Source organism: Colias croceus, chromosome 26, assembly GCF_905220415.1.
Source record: "Colias croceus chromosome 26, ilColCroc2.1".
Lineage (NCBI taxonomy): Eukaryota > Metazoa > Arthropoda > Insecta > Lepidoptera > Pieridae > Colias > Colias croceus.
The window spans coordinates 571,989-597,679 of NC_059562.1; the positions used below are offsets into that span (position 1 = coordinate 571,989).

The window sequence follows — 25,691 nt, forward strand, 5'->3', positions numbered from 1 at the left end:
AAAATTGTATGTATGATGCAATTATACTAAAATTTACTTGTGTTAGATAGATAGTGAATAGATAAAAAGTAGTTTTTTAGTAGAAATGAAGTATATTTTGTCTGGAGCTATTAGTTTTTGTCCTCTAAATTGCTTCCAACTTGTCAAGCAAAGTGAGACGATAACTATGCGCTCATGTATTTATTGTGACGTTACTCATAAAATATGAGCAGTGTTATTAGTTAAAATGAATGCGAATGTTGTGTATAGTGTTAAATATAGTAGATATATTAGAACTAGTACTCCCCTGGTTTATCGAAGAAATTCGAATTTGAATTTCCGTTGGCTCGTTGACATCCACGTTATACAAAACGTTGCTTCAGTCGCTTATATGCGTACTTCACATTAATTGGCCGTAGATAACCAAAAAGGATCCAACCCACAAAATGTTACTTTTGAGTTATTGAAGTTTGAAGTTTAACCTGTGTTTGTTCATATAAAGACTTGCTTGTGTTAATTGCTTCTTAAGGAAAAGTGTGTGTGTCAATGTATATTTTATTCTTACAAACAAATTTTATTGAATTTAGTTTTATTTCTTGAAATATTCAGCTAAATGTGTGTTAGGATCCTTTTTGATAAAACCTATTTTCAATTATGATAAGTGAATTTTCATTTCGCAAAAACGATTCAAAGTAGCTAATTGCTACTAAGATCCTTATTTTTTTTTAATTTCATAAATAAAACAACTAACTTTCAATTTTTTTTTTCATTATTTATATAAACATATTAATTCTATCCGATTTACTATTCTTCTTCGTGTGCGAAGTCCGGTTCATCGCCATATCTACATCGACATGAAGTCTTGGATTGCCCCCTTGGATTGATTTATAGAAATCCAGGCAGTATTTAGATAAATAGTCAAAGATTGACTCCAAATCGTCGTTTAAATAAAGTTTAAATATTGGGAACGGCCATAATTGGGCTTTTCTTTAACATTTGGCCATAGTCATTGAAAATCATTATCAGATACCTCCGAAGATTTACCTTTCGAGCCCGCCCATACATACAACTTTTGCATCGACTAAACTGATCTGTCGAGCTGTATTCTCCTCTTGAATTCAACATGACTAAACTGTTTAGTCGATGGAGGTGCGCATACAATCGATTTCAGTCTTAATAATTTATATCCTCAACAAACCTTACAGTCTTCTATAGGCAATTCTTGAATGAAGGTAATAAAGATCACATGAGCGGGTGATCGATAGTTGTGCGAGTAATTTTTTTTTGTTACTTCGACATATTCGTCAGCTTCGTAAATTTTTTCAGGTATTTTCAAAGTGCTTCTATTTTCGAAAAATCGGTATAAAAAAGGCAAAGATGTGTGACCCGATCAAGATACTTGGAGTGTGAACTTAATGCATGCCTAACGCCTCAAGCTTTAAATATATACTATTCAGTCTATCCAAATGTTCTGAATCGTTTTTGTTATTAAACCAGTATACATTTCTACAAAATTCAGTTTAATAAAAGAGATCCATGCTTTCTGAATCTTTTTAGTGATTTATCTATTGCATCATAATATCATAAAAATTAAATATCTAAAAGGATCCACATGCTTTGGATTTTTTTAAACATTTTAGTTTTGTGTTAGTTTCTTAGACTGAGCGTTTTACAATATGATCCAAGAAGAATGGATCGTTTTTACGAAACTAAAATATGGCTTCTCCATACATGTGGGTTGGTACCCAGTGTCAATTTAACGTCAAAATATTCATATTTTACTTGGATTGTTTTTGCTAATCGAAAATATAGACCTAGACGAGCAGTTTGGTATATTTAACTCATTTTCGGTCATGTTGTGGGTTGGATCCTTTTTGCTTATCTACGGCCAATTAATACACATACGTTGATAATATAGTTAACTTATACTAATTATTACTGTTTTTACCACTAATTATTGAATTTATTATATTTTATTGAATTTAAAACTAAGAGCTGATGTTCACTCAGCTGTTGACATCTGTCAAAAAAAAAAACTACTAGCTATTGAAATCAAACAAAAATGTAAACACACATTGTTTTATATATATACTAGCGGTCCACCCCGGCATCGCCCGTGGTACCTACATGTTTAAACTATCCTATCTCTCAAGTTGGATCGAACTCCACAAGTTGTGCGAATTTTATTATAATCGGTTAAGTGGTTTAGGAGTCCATTGAGGACAAACATTGTGACACGAGATTTATATATATTCACTTTCTTTTGTCCAATTGTAATATTAATTCTTTATTTGTAGATCACTCACTCTGATCACAATACATATTATTTGATGCATGCTGGAAACTTGCAAATGATTTTTTGAGGATTGAAAATCATGAAGATGACAATGCAGTTGGTTTCCTTAGGTTCATATCAAATTAAGCAAGCAAGGTCCTATTATGGTGAGCACATAAGAAACGATGGCATTATATGTTATAGAAGTGTGCCGTGAATCAGACAGCGACATACAGAGAGCACTGTCGACATCAAGTAGTCAAGTACTACATGGCTTTTAAGAGGTCGCATTCAATCCAGGCATAGAAGTAGTAAAACTTATTTTACTTATATTTTAGTCGACAGTCGTTGCTCTCATAGGAAGGGAAGCAATAACAGTCTATTATTGCAATTGTTTAGTAGGAAAAAGAACTGTAGGTTGCTGCTGTCACGTTATGTCCATAATAACCTTAGCTGGGCAAGGTATCAACCAGTTTTAATGCCGCCAGCACAGTTTCTGGATGATGTGTTAATTGTTTATGATGATAATGATGAATAAACGATTTATGAAAAAACGTGTTTTATTTTATATATAAGTACCTACGATGTTTTGGTAGGTACTCTAAAAGAATAAAAGTTCGATCCAATATCTCTATTACCTAACTGTTCTTCTGTTACACTCTTTATCTAAATAATATATATTATAGGATATAAACTAACCTCTACTTAGAAAGAAACAAAGCTATTCATTGAACTCGAGCAAACCTAACCTCAATTTTAGTGACGTTACATGCTCAATATCTCTGCTATCCCATAGAACAGATCTTTAATTGTTATATTTATAGAATCTGTATATTTTTATCTATTTAACCCCACATAAATCATCAGTGTAACGATCAGGCCCAAAGTCCTATGGGAGTTCGCCATTCTCCTTTGCAATTCAATCCGAATCTGTCCTTATAGTTGTCACGAAATACACTGGGTTTTAATGAATCGCAATTTTTTGTCGGAAATTCATATCACAGATGAGATTTAATAAGAGGAGTTTGCAATAATGCTCGCTAGATGGCGTTGATGGTACTGAATTATGATAATTGGAAAAACTTCTAATGCAAAGACTACTCTCTAAACGAATGTTACATATTGGAGTATTGGTAGTGCGATAATTAACATTTTTGATATCTATGTTTTATTTTAATAACGATTTAGATGAACAATGTTTAGATAGGTTATGTATTATAACGTTATATACCTACTTATATAGTACCGTATCTGAGGAAATATTATAATATATACAACACAGATAATATAAATACCATAATACCTACTATACTATTAGTTCGTGGACGTTGAGTATTTTTTTCAAAGATATCCTACTAATATTATAAATGCGAAAGTTTGTATGGATGTATGGATGTTTGTTACTCTTTCACGTAAAAACTACTGAACCGATTACAATGAAATTTAGCACACATATGCATAGAAGGTAACTTAGATTAAAACATAGGGTAGTTTTTATCCCGGAAATCCCACGGGAACGGGAACTATGCGGGTTTTCCTTTGCAAACGCGGGCGAAGCCGCGGGCGGAAATCTAGTTAATTATACTTTCCTTCAAACAGATTAGAGGTCCGCGCCACGCCGGCGTGCCGCCGCCGAGAGACCCCGGCGCGCCGCCGCCGCCGCCGGGTCACAGAAAAATTGGCGCCGAGTTCAAATTTTGCGCGCGAACACAGCACGCGTTGTTGTCTACAACACGGCAACGATAATAGACAATGTCTACTACTTATATCGATGCCAGATGTTTTACTCCAATAAAGCTAGCCAAAAAAAACTCCAATAGATTTATTGATGGGGATGACGACGCGACGTCGCTCAAGAGTGTTGGAGATATTTGGCTACGGCTAACACTTCAGATTTAGGAGATGTAAAGGGCAACATTCTTAAGTTCTGGGAACAAAAAAAAAGTTTTTTTCCTGGGCTTGCCGAATTAGCGCGATCGCTTCTATCTATCCCAGCTTCAAGCACGCCAAGTAAAAGGGTTTTTTCTGTAGCTGGGCTAGTCTTAACTGCGAAGAGATCGCGTCTAAATCCTGCAAAAGTTAACAAAATTATTTTTATCCATGATAATTATAAACATGATTTGTTACAAATCAGTAACATTCATTGCTATGCAGACGACAGTAGGGGGGATGCTCTATGCTATGCAGTTCCATCCGCACCTGTAACACTCCTAGTGTTACAAGTGTTTATGGACGGTGGTGACCACTTAGGTGGCCAACCTGCTCCTTTGCTTGCTCTGACATAAAAAAAAAACATTGCCAATAAAATTATTGGCAATGTTTATAATTATCATGTTCATCACTTAATAGTTAAGCTACTTGATTGATTTTAATAAAAATAAATTTTTTATTAAACTTAAAGAGAGATTTTTCTACTGCCCGCCCACCCCCTAATAACTTTAAAAATAACTAGCCCACGCCGGCGACGCCGCGCCGCGCCGGGTGCCGCACCCGGCGCGCCGCCGCTGGGCTTTTGGACTGCGGCGCGGACCTCTAAAACAGATACCTATAATATGTCATAAAATATAATCTAAGTAGTCTGTGCACAACATGGTTAGGGCGCGTATACATTGCAGGCTCATTAAGCTGCGTTTACACAATTGTAAAATTGACTTCCACGTTAAAATGTATTCTTTGTTATAAATCCGTAGTCACAAATCAAATGTGACGTCAGCAGACAATGAAGTAATCGTTCACATTCACAGCTATTCCGGACGGACCTTTACGGCCCAGATGGTTGGCGCTAATAAACGATTTTAAACGTTTCGGGTTCGATTTCTTGCGTAAATACAAAAATAATTCGCATACGATACGAAGTTTCATTGTTTCAAAAATAAACTCGGATACTTGTACCTAAATATTTCATCAAGAAGTTAGGTAAAACCATGTAAAACATAAACTTTGAAGCAATGAAAATGATAAAATATTTATCTATCTATATATCTTGGAATTAGTTCACTTGGAATACGTGATTTTACTTTCGACTCTTATCTGATAAGCCAAATATTTATTTAATCTAATAGAAAAAATAAATAAGTTCCAAAAGGAATGTCACCTATTTTTAAATTTAGTTGAAATAATTAATTACCTAGTGATAAATACTAATTACAATTGTACGCAAGTAAAGTCCAGGTATCCTTAATTTGATTGTTATTTATGATAAGCTTTGACGCAACTCGTTATCTCGTCCGCATATTATAGGGCTGTCACAAAATATTTTTTAAATTTATCATAATTTTAATATTATTAAAACCATTTTTAAAATACAAAATTGCTAGATATAAGAAAGTTATTATTTATTGAAATAACTATTCATCAAATACTGTAGACTTGTGGTAGATAGAGGTATTTATTACATTCATAGAAATCTAAATAACAAGACACATTACATTTCTTTTTGGGTTAGCGATAGGGGAACGTTCTTAATTACGTCATTAAGTCCTAACAGTGTATAATCAATTTGCTACCCCCATACACATTATTCGACTAGCAAGTAGCAATCTACACGTAATAATTTATCTAAAAGTCAGGAAAATGCGCTGTTACAACCAGGGCCGGACCGTGAACTTGTGGGGCCCTGGGCTGAAACTACCCAGGGGCCTTTTTTTTTGGAAATGTTTATATTTTCTTAATACTTACTTTCGCAATTTTGTTATTTTAACATATTCAAATTTGATTTTAAATCGTTTTATTAATTCAGGAGTCTATCGCGGACAAACAAAGTACCTAACACGTAATTTTTTTATACATATTTAGATAATAAAAAAATAAAAAAATAATGTTATTCATCCATACTAATATTATAAAGCGAAAGTAACTCTGTCTGTCTGTCTGTTACTCAATCACGCCTAAACTACAGAACCAATTTGCATGAAATTTGGTATAGAGATATTTTGATACCCGAGAAAGGACAAAGGCTACCTTTTATTGCAAAATATGTACCACGGGCGAAGCCGGGGCAGACCACTAGTTTATTATAAATTAGTAAAAGAATCTGACAGTTATGTTATTTACATAATAATTTAGAAATTAACCTTTCTCCATTTTTGTGCTGCAAATTCTTTTATTGGTCATCACATTGCAAGTCTTTTGTTAGATCACAATGTAAATAAATATGTAAATAGTAGTAAAACGTAAATAGTTATATATTGATACCCTAAAAGTTGTCTCAAAACCTACATATGGTAGGGCCTAAGCCACTATTTAATTTCAAGGTCAAATGAAAATTCAAAATGAAAATTTCCGGAAAATGTCTGGAAAATATCCGGAAAATGCCTGGGAAATATCCGGAAAATGCCTGGGAAATGCCCGGAAAATGCCCGGAAAATATCCGGAAAATGCGTGAAAATGTCCGGGAAAAGTGTGGAAAACGCCTGGAAAATCCTCGGAAAATGCCTGTAAAATCCTCGGAAAATGCCAGGGAAAAGCCTGGAAAATATCCGGAAAATGCCTGGGAAATGCCCGGAAAATATCTGGAAAATGCGTGAAAATGTCCGGGAAAAGTGTGGAAAACGCCTGGAAAATCCTCGGAAAAGGCCTGGAAAATCCTCGGAAAATGCCAGGGAAAAGCCTGGAAAATATCCGGAAAATGCGTGGAAAATATCCGGAAAATGCCTGGGAAATATCCGGAAAATGCCTGGGAAATGCCCGGAAAATGCCCGGAAAATATCCGGAAATTGCGTGAACATGTCCGGGAAAAGTGTGGAAAACGCCTGGAAAATCCTCGGAAAAGGCCTGGAAAATCCTCGGAAAATGCCAGGGAAAAGCCTGTAAAATATCCGGAAAATGCCTGGGAAATGCGTGAAAATGTCCGGAAAATGCGTGAAAATGTCCGGGAAAAGTGTGGAAAACGCCTGGAAAATCCTCGGAAAACATTTTCACGCAATTTCCGGATATTTTCCGGATACATTTTCCGGATATTTTCCAGGCATTTTCCGGGAATTTTCCGGGCATTTCCCAGGCATTTTCCGGATATTTTCCAGGCTTTTCCACACTTTTCCCAGACATTTTCACGCATTTTCCGGATATTTTCCGGGCATTTCCCAGACATTTTCCGGGAAATTCCCAGGCATTTTCCGGATATTTCCCAGGCATTTTCCGGATATTTCCCAGGCATTTTCCGGATATTTCCCAGGCATTTTCCGGATATTTTCCAGACATTTTCCGGGAATTTTCATATTCCGGGAAATACCTGTAAAGTAATAAGTACATCTCCCCTGTATTCCGGGGATTTCCAGGCATTTAAAACGCTTTTCCCGGACATTTCACGCATTGTCCGGATATTTTCCGGGAATTTTCCAGGCTTTTCCCTGGCATTTTCCGAGGATTTTTCCAGGCATTTTCCGAGGATTTTCCAGGCGTTTTCCACACTTTCCCGGACATTTTCACGCATTTTCCGGATATTTTCCGGGCATTTTCCGGGCATTTCCCAGGAATTTTCCGGATATTTCCCAGGCATTTTTCGGATATTTTCCAGGCTTTTCCCTGGCATTTTCCGAGGATTTTCCAGGCATTTTCCGAGGATTTTCCAGGCGTTTTCCACACTTTTCCCGGACATTTTCACGCATATTCCGGATATTTTCCGGGAATTTTCCGGGCATTTCCCAGGCATTTTCCGGGAAATTCCCAGGCATTTTCCGGGGTTTTTCCAGGTATGTTCCACTTTTTCCCCGGATATTTTCACGCAGGCATTTTCCGGGGACATCCGGAAAATTCCTGGCAATGCCTGGATAATTCCCGGAAAATGCCTGTAAAAGTCCCGGAAAATGCGTGAAAATGTCTGGAAAAAGCGTGGAAAATGCCACTTCAAATCTGCGAAGTAATTAAAGCAGAAAACCAAAAAAAGAAAAAGAAAGCTAAAATCTTTCATATTAAATGTATATGGGATATTCATATTTCATACTTAATGTATGGGAGGGTTTAAAGATAATTTTTTTAATATTTCTCGATTTATTTTGAAAAAATTTATTACGGCCATTTTACTCATAAGGTTAAGTACTTTCGATATCAGTTTAAAGCTTTTTGTTATCTGTAATACTTACGGAAAAATCGCCTGTGCACACTTAACGATTACACCCTGTATAAGTATTTACAGACTTACAGCTGGGTATCTCGAATTCCAAGATTCTTACCTAATTTAACCTTACATGACTTGGCCATAACTCGTTCGGGCTCGTACATAAGAGTTAAAACGCATTCAATAACGCATTTCGTTAAAAAATGACAAATGTTTATAAGTATATAAATTTTTAATAGTACGTTGATAGTTATAAAAAAATTATTTCGGTGTTTATCTAACACATTTATAGTGGAAGGCTATTATATCATCAGGCTAAGACCAACAGGATCTGAGCCACGTGAGTGAAATCGCGGGGCGCAGCTAGTTATTATTATGTATAACTACCTATATAAAATAACCAAATAGTTTCAATAAATGAGATTTATTTTCTATAAGTTGAAAATCAACATGCAAACATCCTTTTAGGTACATGTTAGCAAAAGTTATTGAAGTAGGTAGTTATGCGATTTTCATCAATTTTTTTTTCGAAAACCGACTACAGATTTTTTTTCAAATTATCGCCCATTGTTTTTATCGGGGTATGGGGGCCCTTTTAACCTCGGGGCCCTGGGCTGCAGCCCATAAAGCCCATGGGTAGATCCGGCCCTGGTTACAACAGGCTATAATAAACTGAATAAAACATATGGCTTAATATTTTGTTGGACATTTAAAAGTTTATCCAATTTCACTCAAAACTAATTTCTTTAATGAACCTATTTCAACACTGAAAGGCATAAATTTAAATTTAAAGGACCATAAAAGTTAATACTCCATTAAATTTTCATTAACTCTTACTAAATAATATATGATCTCCCATATATAGATTTTAAAAGAATTTATAAACAATTAATGAAAAATAAAATTAGTCGTAGGAGCCCTAAATATCTACATTCTGAAGCCGTTTGATCAGTAATCGCCAAGGCTTGTCTTAATTATATTAATAGATTATGCGACACCATCCACAAGCATAACTATATATGCTTAATTCGAGCACATTTAGCACCTTATCTCAATGGAAGAAGAGTTATTATCGTCTAACCAAACAAACATTCATAAGCGTTGGAAATATTTCTATATGTTGATAAAAATATTGTGCCAGCTTTGAGAATGCTGCAATGGTTAAAGGGAATTTATTAGGCGATTGTTTCTATGGACATTTCATTGAATGTAAAATTACTTTAAATAATTAAAATTAGTAGGAATGTTTTTAAAGTTAAATTGACGTTAAATTAATTAGAGCTGTAATTAGATTCTCAAAATTATAAACAATAATTTTTTTAAGGGCAGGTGGACGATCTTTTGATAAGTGGTCACTATGGCCCATAAACAGTTGTAACACTGGTTACAGAATACAGGTGCTTTGCCGGCTTTTAATGGCAAAAAATTTGATAATATCCAATGACGCAGCTGTCAGATACCTATATTTTAGGTATCTACTTTAAAAGAAAATATTTATAAGGAACCAATAAGGGTCAAAATTCAACTGCACTTTACTAATAGAAAATTAAAATTAAAAACTTTCAAATTCATCAAAAAAAATAGGAAAAATACTTATAATTATTATATAATATATTGAAATAAAATCACATTCTTAATAAATAATATCACGATAAAGCCTATTTGAATTTTATGATACTAAAAATTTTGGTGAGATTATTACACGAAGTTAGTTACGATAGATATTATTATAAAATACTTACTTATAGGTACCTTAATATTTTATCTAGGTAGGTAGGTATTACCTAGATAAAATATTTTATTCCATTTTTATCACACACTGTGTTTGCCTCGATTATTATGAACAATAAGTAAGTATGGTAGCTAAGGTACTGGGTAAATAATTAACATCGTTATAAAGTACTTAGTTCTAGAGTTAGTAAAATATTGATTTCTGCTCCTCATAATTTCGCATTTATGAACCAATTTCGTACCTACGCGTACGTTATAATATCAAAAAGCGCCTCTGATTCATTAATTAAATTAGGGCGAAAGTTCATTTCATTGTTTTTCAGTTCATTCATTTATTAAATACCTATCTACTTGTCCTATTTTATATTACTGTACTGCACAAATATAATGCACATACACTAGGTGTCGGGTAGAATTCTGTGATATTTTTATTTATTTTTCAAGTTATAACTAGTTACCTAGTAACTTTACAATTAAATTAATTATTAAAAACATTAGTGCCTAGGTACCTATCTTCCGCCTTACTATTTTCATAAGACCCTTTATCATATTTTACTATGAGGGTCGTATCTTATTCTAATCTTAGCCTATTTTATTATACCCATTGTGAGATGTTTTTAAACTAACAAACTTTACAATATTTTATAACTCCGCCTGTAGGTACCTAGGTAGGTATACAGAAGGTTGTAATCTCAACAAACATAAGATATTAGCGTAGTACGTTTTAATGTCGTAATAAATATAATAATGAGTTAAAAACAATGTTAAATAATTAATTATGTTAACTACCTAGTTCATTACGATTTACGGCGCCCTTCGTTTGAGGCCAACGTTCACGTCTTTCCGAGCTTTTCGCATGCGCTGTGCACTTTACGGTTACGGTACTAAATATAAAAGCAGTAACAGCCCTATTTCGCTCAAGACATCACATTTCTTTCAAAATCGATCGGCTAATACAAGCGCAGAGCTTGTCATTCACTGACGTAGTACCCGCGGCCAATTGACGCATGCGCGTCTGCCGTTCGTCTATCCCGAACAAATATAGATGACTGCCTTGCTGCTGGTTTGCGTATTCTGCTGCGATCTTTTTAACGTGGTCGTATTACTTTGTCGCCAGAATTCACGTTCGGGCGGTTATCTCATTTTGTCGCACTGAGATATAGATAACGCCGACGTTAGTCAAACATTTTGTCAATTATGAGATAAGGAAATTGCTGCTGTTTTATTATTATATATAAATGTAAAGTAAACTGCGACAAAAGTATGCCATAGCGTGCCGATTGTCGTTGAGTGTGTGGTGACGGACGGACGGTTTCGTGTAGACTCGTATCGCGGCCGGTGGCAAGGCGGCGCTGCCAGTCGGCATTTGGCAGTCAGTTTAGCGGACTCGGACCGCGCAGTAGCGCGGCGCGTTGGTGCTTGTAGTTTTTTAGTTTGACAGTTGGCGCGTTTTTCGTTTCTGTATAATTAGGTTTTTGGTGGAAAGCATAGATTTTAAGTTAGTGTAATCTGTGTTTTTTCTGTTTACCTTTTGTGTTCGACTAGTCCCTTGTGTATTACTCATTGCCGGCTGTGAATTAAGTGATTGCACGCCCTGTGTACTCTCGCCACAAAGTGCAGGATTTTGTGAATATTTCCATATCTACTATTTCCTGTGACTCTGCCATCGACCCTGATAAGGACAAGGTAATTAGTGACTTAATAACCGCTGAAAATACATTATACCTATTCTATGAGAACGAATCGGGCACAGCTATTTAGAGCAGTCGATTTCTCTATCGGGGCTGAAAATGTTGTTCCAAATATAGCGAATGAGGTTCTAGTGACAAAATGTATAGTTTTAGTGGCGGCGAGGAGTTATATAAAGGTGGATTTTTAATGAATTGTTGAAAATCACGTTGTCCCTTGGCCGGGCGAGTTTCAGACAGCTGTGCGTGCGTAATGGGTAAAAATAAATACGCGAGCATTATCTGTAGTAACTAGCAAGACAAACCGGCTTCGTGGACAACCGAACGCGTTTATTATTAGTGCATATTATACAATATCGCTTAATACTTAGGTTAGGTTATGAATTTTATCAAATACCTACAATCTACATACAATATTGTGGAAATAACGTGTATTGAAATCGACTCTATTTTATGTGCAGTAAAAACGTTTTTTCATCACAGTGATGTATGCTGGGAATATCGCGATGATGAATGAGGTAGATACCTACAAAATTAAAAAAGTCGAAATAGCTGAGTACCTATTTCATTAAATGTTACGGTCTATTGTTTTTTTTGTTGTTTTCTTAGTAGATTCTCGAATAATTGTCAGAATATTTCAAGTATATAATATACCAAGTAGGCATTGTATATATTTGTATACCTAATCAATTGGTTTCCTATTAGGAAACAAGTGTGGATTTCCATATTTGAAACAAAGCTCATGAATACCTATTCAATTATGTCGGTTTAGAATAGATTTTATTAAAAAATGAGATCAAAAAATTTTTTAAAAACTCTCACTAGAAGGCATGTATTATCTTTATACACAAATAGGCTCATTAGACCACACTTTCCAAAATAATTTGTTTTCCACAATATCACAAATATAATTGTAGTACATTTCTGTGATTGTTTTAGCAAATTGTTTACTCAAAAACTTGTTACTGTTGTTGTTTCTGTAACACTATATTACAAAGAACAATAAAATTGATGTAATATGTACACAAATGTATTATTTACTATAAAATGGCTTACGGTTAGCTATATGTATGGGTTCGGAGAACGGATTTATGTATACACTATAGAATGTAAAAACATGACAATTTAATACAGTGAAGCATAATCATCAAAATCCCACCAGAAATATAGTCCATTCAGGGAAATGAAAGATTAATCTTGGTTGTATTGAATAACCTTTGTGAGCTAATCTCTTAAGCTTTAGAATTAATATAATTATATATTAATTTTTAGAATTCACTAAAGCAAATTTATATCGAAATGGAAAGGTAGTAGTAGTCCACATTTTTTGTCATACATTATACAACATTTATTGTGAAGAAGTTATAAAAGTTACTTTCCCTTCACCTGGTTGCAAATCTGAGTTCAAAATAATGTTTGGTAGTTAGGTATTTCTGGTTTTTAAAGTTAATACTTAACCCACAAGACATGCACCTCCTAACTGACTTTGTCATAAAGTAATTTATGTATAATCTTATCACAGCTTATCAAAGCCCAAAATAAGTGATTATGCAATATTTAAAAGAACAATTTGTTAAGATGAAAGGCGAGGAAACCTCACTTCAGTGGAATTAAGAGAAACATGAGTACACCTACTTAATTAAGAAGTTGAGAGGGTTGCAATGTAGGCCTTACAGTTTTGTTCCCCTAGAGACCTTATTTTTCACCCGTGGGCACACTGCCAGGGAATAATGTGATGGTGGATGTAACCACAATTAATGTCTTCATTGTTGGCAATAAAATTTTTCTATTTTATTCATAAATGGTGTAGGTTTGCGTTTTGGCCCCCGCCTCGGTTCAACGGCAGTTTTTATATTTTAATGGCTGCTCATATGGTTTAGATAAGTGGGTAATGAATTGTTGGAATGGGTTAATGTTATTTATGTTCAAGACACACATATGTGGTATGATCTGTTGTAATATATATTGATATGCTTTATTTTATCTCTTTATAATAGTTAGTTATATTAGGATAATAAAGTTTCATGTTATTATTACTTTATAGAAGATTGTTTTGAAGTAAATTTGCCGATGTTGCCCTTTTTATAACATCAAACAAATAATATTCAATCGTTGTTATTTCCTGTTGTTATTCCTATATTTTTACATCTCATTATAACTAATTGAATAGCATTTAAAACTCTCAAAGTTGGTCAGGTTTTTATTAATCTAAATCTGGACCTAAATTTAAAGCTACACTGATCGTGCCATTCACCAGTAGTTAGAAATTACAATATTCATTAACTATTTCCTAACTAATTCTAAAAACTTAAAAAATAAATAGGAATAAGCGGACATGACAATCATTATTTCATTCCTATCAAATCATTAGCCATAAAATATTCCGTAAAGATATAGACATTAATATAAATATGAAGCGATAATAACCAGAGGAATGATACAATATTAAAATTGCAATTTAATGTAATCAACAATACGCAAGCAGCACTGGAGTCTGCTAGCGAGATCATTTGGCAATACATTTGGAGCTATTTGGCACTACACACCGGTTTAGGCATGCTTATACTTGCGCGTTTATCGCGCGGTGTAATCGTTCCGATTTTTTATGGGAAAATAGTTTTTGGTTATGTTTTTAAACTAATTGGATGTATGAAATGTTAATTTATTACTATAGATAAGTGCTTACAAAGATGTAGGTATTTCTTTTTAATGAGATAATTATTTATCATTTGTATCAGATTATTAAAATGCCCTTTTAAAAGTTTTGGATTAATATTATCAAGCAATTACAGGGCCGTAGATGTATAAATACTATTTTTGTAAAGTAGAATTCTGTAAAAAAGTTGTCAGTCGGTGAGCAGTGCTAATTTTTATCGTACGTTTTTTTAATCGCGCATGCGTTGCACCCGCTTGTGCTTAAACCGCCTAAAACCAGAGTGGGTGAGGTGCTACAACGCGACGATTTCAACTAAAATATGTCGACTAGACGGCCGTTACCCCGTGACGGAGTTTCGGATGCCTTTAATTACGCTATCTGAGGGTATAAATACACATGAAAAAGATCGGATATACGACGTCGATGCGCGTGCGTCACGACCGCGAATAGCGGGTGACCGTCGTGTGCGGTGTGACGTCACGGTGACGGTCAGCCAGCGGTGTCATGTCAAGGTGTGCGGCTAGGTGTGCTCATGAAATCGGAGATGATATGGCCATAGACCAGTCTCCAATTATACTCCACAGTATAAAATCATAATGATATTAATGTGCGTCTTGATGATGAACGCGATGAAATCTTGACTCTGGTAATGTCAGATAGGTACATATTATGTATATGAACGAGAAAGTAAATGGCTGTTTCGCTTTCACGCCTAAACCGTGTAATGCATACAAGGCAAAGTAAATCACGTCTTTATTGCCATTTTGTATATAACTTTGTTGGATGAAGAAGCATAGGTGTCGCGTTTATTTCGTTTCGATTGTTCTTTGAAAGTTTGACTAGGTACACCCAAGAAATAAGAATATAATTCTGTAAGTTTCGGTAAGAACACTTTAAAGTTAAATAATAAACATTCAACAATTTAAATAGGGTTCAACCGATATAGTTCTGTGGGTTCAACGAACTTGTAATTTATTTGTAACTCATAACTAATAAGTACAATATTATAACATAAATCTTAATATAAGTAATTTTATAAATGTAACGTGAACTCTGATTGAACTACAACATTATGAGCTAGATATGAAAATGTGAATAAGTACCTACATAATATTATTACTCTATGTATTCAAAGATTTATCTCACTGAGTCACTCATGCGTGAGGTCAAGGGTTGAAATCAAATGACATCACTTGTGAGCGTCACACCGAATGTCCAATTAATGAGGTCACCGTTTAATTAATGACCTTCGTCTATGATCATGTCTCGGAGAATATTGAGCTTAATAATATGTGACATAGTTACTTTCTTGGTCTACATTATTTGGTATGTTTTCAATGCAGTTTGTTAATTGCAGACTGTTGCTGAACTTCTTTAATTTGTAATAACTATGTATTAATCAATATTCAATATGGATGCAAAACTAATTATAACCTTTTCTGTATTAGGTAGATAGGTTTTCTATAATATTTTGTAATTCTTTATCAATTTTTTGTTACTCAACTTTCTTGAATGACCGTAATTATTGATAAAGTAGGGTTAGTATGTGTGTAAATAATCAATAAAATACATGGATGTTATTAAATGTCTTCTAGATCCGTCTAGCATCGATTTCGTATTTTTTCTTACACGTAGCTGTTAAGCTGCTACAGTGTCTAAAAGAAAACAAACAAAATGGTCAACTTTTATTTAAATAAAATAAAATATACTTACAAATGAAGCGAGCATATTATGGTCCATCACCTTGTGCTACTGCTTGCAAGTGAATTAACATACCCCGCTGCGTCTCAAGTGCATAAAAAACGTTAATTATTTATTTATAGTAACATTTATGATTTATTGTAAGAAAATTTTTTAAATATTTGAATCGACGCGGTTGTTGAAAGTACATTTTTTATCAGACTAGCGCAAATTATAAACCTAAATATGGTGGGAATTGTTTCGCATTGTGTGTGTGTATAATAACTACAAAGAACAAAGAAACATTTAAATTTACCAGATTTTAGTTGAAAAAAATTTCGCTAGCTAAGTGTTTCTGTTGATTTTATTTTGCGATGCGTCCACTCGTTTGCTTTTAAAATTAATGAGAATAGATTGTATCTCGAAGTAGACATTCTTCTCTTCGGCCTTGTTACAATTTCACCAAACATTTTACAAATACCTGCCACTATAGACAGAAATAAACCCGGGCCATATATTAAACAAATTCCCGATGAAATATTTATGCCAAGTGAACCATTATCACAGGAAGTTTACACCTTTTGTATATAAAAAAGATAATATACGTAGAGTACAACAAACAGACGCCGATGTCGATAATTACCAATTGTTGTCGGCCATCTTGGATCGTGAGTCATGCGCCCACGCAGACCAGACACGGCCAAATATAACTACAGAATTTTTTTTATACCTACGTGAGCTTAAAACTTGATTTTTTTATTCATCGCCATTATGCCCTTAGCAACAGTTTTTGTATGAGCATGTACCTAACTACATACTTAGTTTTTATTGTAGGTACACAACTTAAATATTTATAGGACTTGAAATAGGTACTTACATAATACATAATAACTATATTTGTTTATCAAAATTCATGTCCTGTTTAAATAGGAGCAAGATTATTTACTATTTGATAACTGATAACATATGTTTATTTGATTGATTTGTCAGTATTTGCATAACGTGTAACGCGTAACCTTAACCTACCTTATTTATCTAAAAAATGCATTATAATTACCGTTTATTTATTTATTTATTTATTGTTTATCCTTTAAAACAGACTTCAGTTTCGATTTTATAAGTAGGTACTACCTACTCACGTAAAATCAAAGATTTAATGTACCTACTGCATTCAATTTTTTTTTCCTTTTAGTGGTAGTTAGTTAAGTAGCAACTCAACTAAATTATTAATGTTGTAAGTTCCAATACTTCACACGTTTTGTTACCCTTTGGATTTGTATCTTAATAACTTTAGTAGTTACCCAATTGAAACAATAACGAAACTGGTGCAGTGTGCTGCCTAGTAGTTAACTATTTAAATTTTAAAGCAAGTTTTAACTATACCTGAGTCATTTGTAAGATATTATGTTTGCTTAAATCGAAGTTTTGGTAATTGTGGGTAGAACAAACGTGGTTAGAAATAGTATCTAAATTATGTAGAAAAATACATTTTATCTTATGTTCTTCAATGCAGTATCTAGAACTGACGAATACGTGCAATTTTATCTATTTTTGTGTCATTTAAAGCTGGCATAATTAAGCGAAAACCTTTATAAATCGTATTTGAATTCTAAGGGCATTTAAACCTCGCATTTTTAAACTCGAATATTGTAACTTGTAAGCAAAAATTGTTTCATTTAAAATGTATCTAAACCAGAATTTATACATTGAATGAATTCAACATTTAGCTGTGTGAAACAACCTGCCGATTATAGTAAAAACGATATGACGTAACCCGATGGCCTCGACAGCGGAATAAATAGCCACGTGGGCAGTGCAAATAATAAAAAAAAAACACGGCACGAGATATTTATTATTTACACATTGGCCAGATGGATACGGTAACTGTTCTGTCGATTCGTCAAAATTATTGTTTATTGGACGCACGTGTTGAAATCTGGAGTCGTTTTATGATAGACGAAGGAAAATCAGCCAAGTGATTGAAAGGATACATATTATTACAAGGTGATAAGTGTATATATTGTCTTGAAGTCAAAGTTACCTACAAGATTTTTATTTGCCTACAAGATATAGGATTAAGACAGGATTGTAATTGGCCAAGATACCTATAGGAATAATTGACTCTGGACTCTATTGATTTGTAGTTTTTATTTACTGTCGTGAATCACGCTTGAATGATAATAATGTTGTTGTGTTTAACTAACCATTGCTAGTTTTTTTTAATTATTTTAAAAACATGGTGAAATTAATACCTATTATCCCTGCACTCATGAGTTTAGCTTAGGTTAGTAGGAATGTAAGTAGCATTCCAAACAGAATTTTCGAAGACTGATATTGAAGAAGATTCTCTGCATATCCGTAAATCAATCGTATGAACAGACAAATGAGACAAAAAATCTAACGCCAGCAACGAAATGATTACGAAAACACCAATCATATTTCAGTCAAAGACTAAAAAATGCTTAATATTCACAAAGAAAGGCATTGTATTGAATACAACAGCCGGCATGCTCCAATTTGAGTCCCCACATGCAATATGCTCTTTGTTGTATATATCATACTTATTGCAATCGTGAATCTTTTTGCGGAATTAAATATTAAGACCTACTGCAGTTTTAATTAAGGCTTTTTTCGCTACAGTTATCTTGTCTACGTTACTGGTTAACCTTGGCTTGCGTTATGGTCAGGCGGAATTTTTATTGTTTTGTTTGCTTGTGCGTTTAGGGGAGAGTTCGTAAATTGACGGAAGTAAGAACTCAAAATACACCTCGTATTTTGGATAGATAATGTTAAATCGTAGTTCTAAATATGAGATATCATCAAGATAGGTCATGCTGCAATATTGTATTTTTCTTAATAAATTAGTAATCGTGTATTTAAGCATTTAATAAATGTTGGCAATCAAAACTGATTCGACAAATGAGTGACGTAATAATAATTAACAGACGCGTTTCAATTAACATCTCGATGCTAGAGAACGGCTAAACCTTCAGTTTTGGATATTGTGCTAACTAATAACCTTTCTAAAGTCATTGGCAACAGTGCTATTTGCACGTTATATTTGGGCATTTTGTTTCTTGCAATATGTTTGCGTACATGATATATCAAAATTTATATATTATTATAAATTGCAATTAAAGTAGGTAAGAACGTGTAACTAGTTACTTTCACTTTGTTCGCATGAAAATAAAATAATGTTACATGAAGTCGGTCAAAGATGTGACAAAAGTCAACATTCACATGCATTCTCTATTCGCAAATGCGTGGAAAGCAGAATAATGATTTCCTTTATATTATTTGGAACAATTCTGGTGCTATTAGCGACTGCTAAGTTTTAACAAGAGCCCGTTGGCACACGACTCGCTTTTCCAAGAAAGTTGCATCGGCCGCGGATGTTGGAGACCAGTTGTGTGAATATTGGATTCTTGGTTAGTTACTGTTAAAAAGTTTTTAGGATTACAATGTATGAAAGATAAACAAATTCTTACTTATTTAGTTTATATGCCTGAAGATAGCGTTCTTTCAGACCATATGGGATCAGTATACCTAAATTGACGTGATTTTGAAAAAAATACTTAGTTACTTTGTGAACACGTGATCGTCAAGTAACCTCTAATAGTCGAAGGATTTAAAATTTGTTACTCGAATCAACTTACGCGATACCCCTACTCTTAAGTAGTAGATATCTGTCATCAATGAAAACAACATTATCAATGTAGTTAAGCGCGAACCGTGAACAGATGACATGTGATTATGTAGATATAATTTCAGAGGGTAAACACATAATTGTGTAATTCTAAATCCAGCGGCCAACAATCAGAGCGAAGCTGGGGTTATCTTAATCCGAAATTAAGTGAGATGTATGCTTACACCTTTGGTATAGATGGCGGTCGTGCTTCTCGATTATACTTCGTGGAATAGTTTAGGAATGAGATGTCTATTGTTAATGTATTAAAAGTTTGAAGTGTAAATTGTGAGAGTGAAGTTTACTCTGAGATATCCTCTTGTTTTGTTGAAAAAGAAAATTATAAAAAGGAATATAATGTTGTTTGTGTATTGACGTAAAACAGTTTAATTTTACAGTAGATTTGCTTATTGTTCTGATCTGAAGTCACAGTTTTATTTAAGTTAACCGTGCTTTACAATTTCCGTTTTATGCATAAGGATTATACCTACCTAGGTTAAATAATTTTGTTTTAAAACTCATTAACAGTTTAAATTATTTTTAACTTGCAAAAGTACCCAAATAAGTAATGAAAGTAACTATGAACTCAGTTTGACAACCAAAAGAAGTTAATTAATTAAAATATGTTTGTTTTCATGTAACGCTTCTATCCATTTTTAGTTTTATTAAACTAGTATAATTAATTTGTACGATACAGCCAGCCAGGTGTAGAGTGCAATGGTTTTGAACATTTGACATATAAGTGCATAATGGCCCTCACCTCACATTGAGCACATATGTTTATGAATAAGAATAAAATATATTTGAACAGAATATGTGAGGTGTGAGATATTTCTATAAGAACTTTGACTCGTCGTAGATATATTACAAAATTCAAGATTTAGTTGAATAAACAGCCAAAGACAAAGTGTTAGAAATAAGTAATTTACTTTAGAAGTTATAGAACCTTCAATATTGCCAAAGTTTTCGTCGGATGTTTTTAAACAAATTGTTATGTTTTATTTTCACAGCAACTTATATCTGTTCTCTTTTTTACAGGTAAATAGCAGGAAAACCTGATTTTAACAGAAGAAAAGAACATAATTACCAGACAAATGGTGACGGTTTGTGGTGGCAAGTTAAAGGTATTCGGCTAATTATTACATTCAAGTAGGTAGTTCGTGTATTAGATAAATGTTGTTACTAAACTTTTCTAAGCGCAATACAATTTCGTATCTCGATCCAGACTAAATAAATGAGACCTAAAAACACTGGAAACAACAAAAGTCGTCCAAGGATGGGCGATCGATCCGATTCGCTGGATACACAAATACCTAAGAACAAAAGCGTCTAATCGCACCTTTCGGATGCTAAAAAGCGTAAACATTTCAAAAACATCCGCGCTGAACATCAATCGGCTTGTCCAAACACTAGGTAAAACAATTCGCTGGAGCCAAGCATAACAAATGTGATGATGAATCGCTATAGGGTTGCATCATTGGAATTTGAAATAGGATACGTTAATGGTTGTCCCGTTAATGTTTTAAAGTATCGTTCCGTGTAAAGATGGAAGAAGATCTGCTCATGGTGTATCTAAAGTGGATTGTTTTTATCCCCTATGGCCCTACTGCATAGAATTTGGCTAATTGATAGTAATTCCGAATTCAGAGTTATATTTGCGTTCAAGATAAAAGTAATGCCCTAATTTAGCACAGTATTCTGGATATTAATATTTTGTTTAATGTTCAACTTAGTGTTACCTAATCCCGTGTTCATTCATTTACGCCAGAATTTTTCATTATTGTTAATCTAATTAACGTTACCTAAGTAAAGAACTTGTTATTAAATCGTACATGACGACGTTTCTTCATAAACATCAAGAATTGATAAAACCAGAGGATTACTTTACTAATTAGTTAATTCTCAGTAATCGCTGCTTATTCATGACTCCCAACATTAGTAACATAGCATTAGCGTTTATTCATCGCTTGGAAACTTTTACTCACCCACATTAACGTAAAAACTACAAACAGTATCAGTTTGAACGCGAAAGTGCCGTAATTGCTAAGGTAAGCTACGTTCTACCTAAGTGCTAAACACTTCGCATGTTAGCCTCTAATGAAATGCTACAATTAATTGCATCGTGATAAAATGAAATAGTAATATTTAGAAATCGTACAGCTAAAATGGAAATACGAGTAAAGCTCCGCTCTGGGGATCGGTTGCATAATATTGTTTATTTGTACGCGTCACGTGAGTGCATTGTTTTTGCATGTGCTGGTGGAGGCATTGACCTAATAATTTTAGACCTATAACACTTACGCGTTTTACAAAGATTACAGTTTACGTTTCAATGTGATTTGTGGAATGCCTATTTTTTAATTTAAATAAATTGCAAATAAATTTTGTTTGAATATAATTTTAAAGAGCATTATTTTTCCACTATTCTTGACTCTTACTGTAAGTTTTTCCAATCTCGAGCTTAATTTAAGTAACTGTAAAGTGACCGTAAATCACCAGTGAATAAAGCTGATCATCCCCTTGCAGTAATAGGGCAGTGGTGTATGATTTATGATTTCTTAAATTCAAATTCAAAATTCAAATTAATTTATTTGCCAAAGAACATGGTATACATAGATGTCAGGTAACAATTGAGTTCCAGCATGTTCAGCCGTTATTAACAGCATGCAAATTATGTCACTTAATTTTAAATCAAAATTTCAATTATTACATTATCATTAGGTACATTTCAAAGTCTACAATTATTATTAACAAAGTAAAAAAAAAAAATCACAATTCAAAATTTATATTGGAAGTAATCTGCCATTGTGTAAAAGGAACGCTCTGCGAGGAATCTTATGAGTTGACATTTCAGTTTTCTAAGTGGCAGTGATCTTAGCTCCTTAGGAAGGTGGTTAAAGATAGTGGTAGCTATAGTGGTAGGTATATAGGTGTAGCAGCCCTTTTTCTACAAAGCAATTGAAATATATGCGGAATGGCCACTAATATCCTCTGGGGCTTAACCGTTCATGTAGACTGTAGGAACATTTACCTCTTCAGCTATATCATGCTACGATTCTTCGCATTAGCATTAATTCTACTTTTTTTCATTTGTTTTTCGTGAAATTTCCGTACCGTAAGAATTATGCCAATCCTACCCTACCACATCATGTTAAGGACAAACTTTCTCGTTGAATGCACTACCATACATCTTATCTAGCTGAGTTGTTTTTATTTCGAGATATTTTCGTATATATAATAATTATGGCAATCCTGACCTACCATATATTTCGGACAAACCATCTCTTTGAATGTATTACGATCTCAACAAGGATCGATTGTCCGACCGATATAAATGTGATTGTCATGACACAAGTGTCCAAGCAGTGGCTAGGATCAATGATATAATCTGAGCGGTCAGATATCTTACAATGGTATCAATTGCCGGCCAATTGAAGGTTGACGAGCGTGTCACACGGTTTGATAAACACCGCGATTTCATTGCAGAGACGCTTGAGGGGACCGTGATTGTTCTGTAATGATATTGTTGGTGATAAGCTTCTATTTTGTTGTGGTTGGCTTATTGGTCAAGGAATAATTTGGTATTTTGCTAGCAGTTTGTGGTAAAAAGGTTGTAGTGATCCTAAAATCAATCAATTAGAATTCATTTAAAAGCTCTTGAAACATATGACCGTTGCACACTTGCAGTAACTATTTACTTAGGTGAGGATAACATTTAACCTTTTGAACCTTTCAGGAGTTACATATAGTTACTAAGGTTTTATCGTGGCGAAGAATTAAGTATGAAACTTAAACTTCCATTAAAGCCTTACATTATTATAAGCATTAACGTAAAACACTGCAAATAATATGAGTCACGCATTCCTCAACTTCATCAATATGTGGCACTGGCAAGTTAGACGACCTTCACAATATTACGTTGCTTTATGATCTCAGATCAAATATTATGTCCTAACTAGAATGGCATTCGTGCCTACATTCCAGCAAATGTTAAGCTTAGGTCCACTGCTCAAAAATTATGATAGACGTGTTGATTGTATCGCTTTGTAAGTGAATAAAAGGTTCAATAGAGATTGTTATATTATGAATTTTGTTATGTAGTGCTAAATAGTTTTTATTGTTATATGCAGAGACAGTAAATGATATTTCGTTTTTAGTATTTGCTAATTGAGTGATAATGTCTCTATAGGGTAACCCTTAAATAGAATGATCGATAGATTTAGTTTACAAGAACATGCTCTGTCACTTTTATAGAGTGCTTCTTTCTAAATTTATACATACCTTAACAGCGCTTCCAGCTTTTCAGCCACTTCAAGATAATATAAGTGCTCTTTTTATCAAAGAGATCTTTTTGCCAATTTTTGTCAGGTCATCGCCCTGCGAGGGCTATGTTTGTGGCACGGGTTTCCATCGATACGGTGGAATTAAATCTGAATTATGTAAATATACGGTTAACCTCACTGTCGTAAGTAGGTAAATATTTAATAGTTAGATTCTGTACGAGACCTTGTCAACGATTAAATGCCGTGATAACATTGTTATTCAGAAGTACAGTGTTGCTGGAGATGACGACTTAAGTACTCCTTGATTTATTGTCCTATAATGATTGGATTTTTTATTTGGTGGCTGACATACCAATGTTTGAATAATTAATGAGTATTATCTAGTACTTATCGAAATATAACTATGAAAATTATATACGAGTAAACCTAGTCTTATTTCTTATTTCATAAAAAATTATGAGACCCTAAAAAGAAATATTGGTGACTAAACTGACCCATTATCCGGTATGGATTGAAGAGTAAAGTATTTTGACAATAAATATAATTCAAATCGCAATATGGGTTATTATAAAAGTTACTAATCTATGTGGCTATAGTTTTCTTGAATACGTTACGTGCACGGTAGGCAAACGTCACATCCTAAACTATGAGGTAGTAAGTACTTACCCACTACGTAAAGGAACAAAGCAATTTTGACCAATTTGGTGGAACGCGCCTAGCATTCCCATTTAAGAACTGCGCTATGGGTCGTTAATTGAACACTTATCTGTACCTAGATCGTATGCTAAAAATATTTGTAATTTTACGGGATTATGCTGAAATTTTTAAACAATAGCGTAAAATTTCAGAGAGTTCATTTGCCTGAAGCTTGTTTGTTTGTTCTTATTTTTAAAGAAATATGTTGCCACTTTTCTGGAGAAATTAAGATTATTATTTTAATCGGGAAAAAAATATCTAGTTTATACTAGAAAATCACACAAATATAACGATGCGACGATGATAAAGAACTTATAAACTATCGAAATGTCTGTGTAAACTACGTACTTTTGTTTCTTAGAGCTAGCGCGCAAGAGCAACTTTCATCTCGGCAACTATTTTGTCTCTCCCATCAAGTCTATGGGGAGTTGCGTCGCTACGTGCGCACACTTTCATACTAGCCCATGGGTGGGAGAGACAAAATAGTTAAAGATAGTCCTTTTTTAAAATAGGTGAATGAAATAAATATTACAATTTTATTATTCATCTTCTCTTGATTTCTTAAAGAATAACCCGTAAGAACGTAATCAGGCCCAAACTGCTGGACGCGGCGGGGCAATTCCCGGATGTTACAATTTATTATGATGCTATGATAAATATTTGTAATTTATGGAGCAAGGCCGATATGAATTGTTATTAATTGCTCTTTAATTTATGACTCGAAATAATTTGTGAGCTAATTTGAGAATTAATGAAGGCTACTTTTAACCATTTACACTAATCTCTATGCATTCTGGATGTTTATTGTTTTGATTTTTAAATTTAGACATGCTTTTTTAATTCAGTCTCGTTGCCTACGTATCATAATATGCAATGATGATTTATGTGATTGTCTAATAGGTAGTGAATGTTTTAATGTTTTTTGAGCATTCAGCCATTACTAGGCTTAATGCCTATCTATAT

The 25,691-nt window shown here is 33.8% G+C and overlaps 1 protein-coding gene across 11 annotated transcripts in view; it reads left to right on the plus strand.

Moving 5' to 3' along the window:
• LOC123703493 (plasma membrane calcium-transporting ATPase 3) overlaps positions 1–25,691 on the plus strand; it is a 133,622-nt gene that overhangs the window by 27,454 nt on the left and 80,477 nt on the right. For 4 of the 11 annotated variants that reach the window (XM_045651514.1, XM_045651513.1, XM_045651517.1 and 1 more), the window contains exon 1: positions 11,324–11,726. The exons of 2 other annotated variants lie outside the window; for them this stretch is intronic. The gene's annotated coding sequence lies outside the window, so the exon portion shown is untranslated. Of the gene's footprint in view, positions 1–11,322; positions 11,727–25,691 lie in introns of those variants that run through there. 5 more of the 11 variants (XM_045651512.1, XM_045651519.1, XM_045651518.1 and 2 more) reach the window with 3 other exon arrangements.